The sequence below is a fragment of the Topomyia yanbarensis genome, chromosome 2, assembly GCF_030247195.1.
Source record: "Topomyia yanbarensis strain Yona2022 chromosome 2, ASM3024719v1, whole genome shotgun sequence".
Taxonomy (NCBI): domain Eukaryota; kingdom Metazoa; phylum Arthropoda; class Insecta; order Diptera; family Culicidae; genus Topomyia; species Topomyia yanbarensis.
This window is the reverse complement of record NC_080671.1, coordinates 153,958,161-153,963,680: the sequence shown is the minus strand read 5'-3', so window position 1 is coordinate 153,963,680 and position 5,520 is coordinate 153,958,161.

The window sequence follows — 5,520 nt, the reverse complement described above, 5'->3', positions numbered from 1 at the left end:
ATTTCTTTATTGCATTCTTCAGCTAAAAATATTTGACAGGTATTTTTGTTATGGCTGAATATAATATTTATTTCAAGATATGAGCTTTCATCTTTTGAAGTTGGAAAAATTGAACATTTTTCAATCGCTGATAGCTCGTAAAGTATTTGATGCATGGAAAAAATATTTAATATAAAAAGTTGCAGTTTCGCATGAGCTTACCGGAAAAATTGAGTTTTTTTAAAAGTTGAATCAAATTTTTTGCTTATTTTTTCATCAAATATTAAAAATCATGTTAGAAATATTGTGTAAAATTTTTGCAGTGGATCTCGAAATGTTTTGCGAGGAATTACAAATATATAGTTAAAGAGGGTAATTTTACATTAAACGCCATGTTATGGGCCAGCTTTAATTGAAATATCTCGTAAAGTAATAAGGTTCTCAATATAATTATAAATATTTTCATTGAATAAAAAACTTATTAGTCCAAGCTTGTTTTTCGATATGTTTCTATCATTTACAGAATTCATAACATAAATAACAAAAAAAACTATCAGATTTTTATTGGTGAATTCATTCGAAAACGCACTTTTTATTATTAATAAATTTTTCGTACAACTAAGAGTTTTCGAGTTATCAGTGGTTGAAAAATGGTCCAATTCATAAAATTCAAAAACTCATAACTTGAAAAAAATCTAAGAAGAATGCAAGAAAAATTTTTGGTAGAAATTAAAATTGTGGTTGTAAATTTGACATGGAATAACCCGTACATTAAATATGTAAAACTACTAAACTTTTCGTTCATCAAGATGCCATTAGACGAAACGAACTATTTACAATGCAAATTTGCCATTACAAAAACGTGTAATGATTTTGTTCATATCGTATGATAATTTTAATTCCAACTAAGAATTTTTTTCAGTGTAAACAAAATTGCAGTTTGTTTTGTTTTTTTTTCGATGAGCGTCAAATTCACAGAATATAAATAGTGATAGTGGTAAATAAATTGACCCAAGCATGTTCATAATTTGTTCACGTCATTCTCCCTCGCCACCTTTTTCAATGCTTGGGCATTATTTTAGTTTGATATAACTGTATTCTTGAACTTCTTACCACAAATTTTTAATATGTCTCGCTGTTTAAGTTGATGCACCGAAACATCAAAATGCCTAGCTGGTAGTGTGTCTTATTCGGAACTCAGTCGCGTGATGGAATGTATTATCTGCAGAATGAGTTATTCACAATTATTCTTAGATTTAATACCATATTTAATATCTAAATAATTGTTTAAAACAACACAACTTCGGGACCGTTTTTTCTCAAATCTTTTGGAAAATAATCATAGCGAGCATTGCATTGAAATTTTGGTTTTCTGGTTTTTTTCAGGAAACTGATAACTTCCAAAAGTAACAATTTTTTCAGCAATTCATGACGCAAAAATTTAAAAGCTTAAAATTCGTTAAAATAGTCATTTTTAGTTGAAATAGTCAAGACAAAAATGCGTTTTCGTGTTTGCGGAGTTGTTCGTGTACTTGTTAGTTAATTATTCTGTTATAGCACACAGAGATAGGGAGAACACAATCAAAATGAAGTTTTTCCAGAAATTGCAGATGGCATAATTTCAATCGGTTGATGCATTCAAATTTGTTGGTAATTCAATTTGATTCAAATTTCTTTGCTATATAAGATAATATTCTGTATTTTCATGCATTTAATGCAAATGACGATATAACAACTAATTCTGTTGGTGTATAAAACGTACATTATGGCATTGAATTCAAGGCTATATTGTGATATTGAAAACAATTGAGGTATAGTCGGGAACAAATGCATCAATTAGTTTTTTACATTTTAACAACATTCAATTAGCTAGAGTCATTAGTCATTAGACGGGCTTAATATCGTACGGGCTTAATCTTTGTCTTCTGTTAATGAGGGTCGAGCTTAGGCAGAATCAATTAGAATATAAAATTGTTTAAATCACCACTTTGAAATCAAGAATGATTGTGATTCTATACATCTATTAAATAGCGATTAGACAAGTCAAGGTGTCTTCACTTTGTTCCAACACTTTTTATTATTACTTGATGTAAGATAATTTATTATCAATATTTAGTAATACTTTTTCCAAAAAAAGAATGTTCTTGATGGTGAAAATAGATATAACATAAAGAAACTCAAAGTACGTGGGAGCTTTTTACACCTTTTGGTAATTTTATATCCTCTAAGTATTTCGAAATAAAAACATGAATCATAATCTCGAACGACAGTCGACAGCAATAAAACTATCGAGCAAATACGTTCGACTCGAGTCGCTTTCGAGTTCGATTGTTATGGTTCCATAATGCCAACACTTCTCGATAATCTAGTACTTCTTCGAGCTAACTCTAACGAAAATTTACTTTCGAGCTCTGTTCGAAATACATAATGCGAAACAAGGTCGAGTCGATAGAATTTTGATCGAATCGAGATGCGTAATGCCACCCCTGGTCTCCTTCACATCCTTTTGTACGGAACAAATGTCCAAACAACTGCAGGTGGACACGATCTACACAGATCTTAAGGCTGCTTTCGACACTGTTAACCATGAGATACTGCTAACGAAGCTTGATAAACTTGGATGCACTGCCCGATTCTGCCGTTGGCTTCGATCATACCTTGATCACAGCAAAGTCGTTGTTCAAATTGGTGACAATGAATCTGAGTCCTTTTCCAACCATTCTGGAGTTCCTCAAGGTAGTACACTTGGTCGGCTACTGTTTTCACTGTTCGTGAATGATGTGGCTTTCGTCTTAATGCGTGGAGGGAAACTGTTCTTCGCCGATGACTTGAAAATATTTCTAATTATAAGGAAAGAAGCCGATTGCCGTGAGCTACAGTATCTCGTTGATACCTTTTATAGTTGGTGTAAAAGAAACATGATGGTTCTTAGTGTTGCTAAATGCTTTGTTATCAGCTTTCATCGAACGAGGAACATGTTTACTTTCAACTACAACATCGCTGGAACTCAGCTGCAACGCGTTGATCATGTAAAATATTTGGGCGTCATCCTTGATGAAAGGCTAACGTACACCCATCACTTCTCAGCGATCATTGACAAAGCTAATCGTCTACTAGGTTTTATGTTCAAAATATCCAACGAATTCGCTGGTGCGCTCACAGTTGGAATTCGCAAACGTCGTCTGGTGCCCCTACCATGCTACTTGGAGCCAAAGAATTGAAGCCGTCCAGCGCAGATTCATAAGATATGCGTTACGTCAATTATCTTGGAATGATCTGCTGAACTTGCGGCCATACGAAGACCGTTGTCGATTACTAGGACTGCACACTTTAGAAGATCGTAGACACGCGTCGCAAGCTACCTTCGTATCTAAGCTTCTTCTCGCCGAATATGATGTTCCCGATCTCCTATCACAAATTAACCTCTACGCACCAATCCGTGTCCTTCGTCCTCGAACACTGCTGCAGACTGAAATGCGTAACACTAACTACGCTGCCAACAGCCCGATACTAGCAATGGTCCGTCGTGTCAACCATTTTACCGACATCTTCGACTTCGTCATTCGTTCTGCACAGTTTAGAAATCGTTTGTTATCACTTTAGGTTAATTATTTGTAATTTAGTTCATTAAAACTCATTGTCAGATGGATGTAACTTGCTAAATACATAAATACATAAATACATTTCTCAAGAAGACTGGAGGCATATTATCAAACCTCATTGATCGTTGAGGTTCATTTGTATTGAGACTATCCGTGAGGATGAAATAATGAATCGGGGCCATCGGGGGTAATGTATTGATGATTAGCAAACTATAGTGAACTGCTGTTAGTTCAGTTATGTTGACAGAAGTGGGTTCTAAAAGTTCGAGAGATACATTATTGTTGAAAATACCGAAGCCAGTGGACTCATCGATTCGTGACCCAGGAGTGTAGAACAATCGGTCTTTTAAAAGAAGAACTCCAGATAGTACTTCAAGATTCATTATATTGGTTGACTGCACGCAACCTTAACCGCGAACAACGACACTGAATTTGTTCCAATTTAGTAATGTGAGTCTTCGCAGCTGAACGCAGACAGAAGTACCCACATTCCATTATTGAAAGTATCGTTGTTTGATACAATCATCATACCTATCAACCCCATTATATCGAGTCTTTAGGCTAACTATTCAACATGTGATTTAATTTGAAGTCTGAACAACTTTTCATTGAAAAACCAATCAGATTAAATGATTACAGCTCAAATAAGTACAATCAATAGAATCGAAACTTCATTCCGTTATGTGGCAGATTGGAAACGTTTACCAGATGTTCTCGCAAAGCTGATTAAGTTGCAAGGAATAATTTTACAAGACGAACCTGCATTTGAACCGTATCCAAACGGAAGCAAAGATAAGATGAATATATACGGCATCCCGTCCGCTGGCGTTCTAGACACATTGGTTAGCTGACGGGAAAGTTCCCTGACCTCTGGTTGCATTTACTTGTTCTTCCGGTCATATATGCCGCCGTATGATAGTAGTAGGAATTACCCTTGTTTACGAGCAGCATTCGCTGTCCTTAAAAACCCATTTGGATGCTAGTCAAATCAATAAACATCCATGCTTTATTGCAGCTGGAATGCGCCGCATGCAATTTTACAACGGGATACTGGTAGATTGTAAAGAGTCGGTCGAATGTTGCGCATACTGTATGAACGAAAAAAGAGCGTGTGTATGCAGAAGTAGACTTTTTGGTGCAGAACGCTTTTTTAGTGATTTTATTAATTCCGTTCCTATGTGCACGAAAAGTGAATATGGAGGAACTTTAATAATATTTTTTTGGAACAAGATATAGAGTAAACAGCAGTATTATGAGGCAGAACACTGAAGATTCTAGAACGGATGTGTTCTATTGAGCATTACTTAAAAATTTAACATGTACTTTGACTTCTGAGTTTATTGTTGCTTTGTTTTGATCAGAATATTTTGATAAGTTCTGAAATTCAGTTGATCGAGTAAATATTTCACGTACGTAACTATGTCCAAAATAACACATATGAAATATTTTCCAAGTCCTGAAGTTACCAATAACACCATTTTTATACAGTGAAGACCCGATTTTATCAGCCCCCGTTTTTGTCGACCCCCGATTTTATAAGCGGGGTGGGTCTTCACTGTGATAACTTTAACGTGTATTATCAGCTTGAGCGAGTTTCTTGTGCGAATACCGCTGAATATATCTTTTACGATACATTCCAATGAATATTGGATTAAATTACATATCCCGACAACATAAAAGAAAGCTTAATTTTATTACATTCAGGCATTTAATCGATTTATTTACAAACATCATTTCGTGCAGTTGTGTTTTTATACGTCATTGTTCCATTCGACGAACAACACATTGTTAAGAATATGAACAAATCACTTTGGTAGGCTAGTCGCCAACTCATGGTAAATCGGTTATCGTTTCCTTGGTAAGGGTTTTGATTTACCGCAAGAACACTTTCACATCTTGAGCTTCCGGAACATTGCAGTACGCAGTCAACGATTGCCAT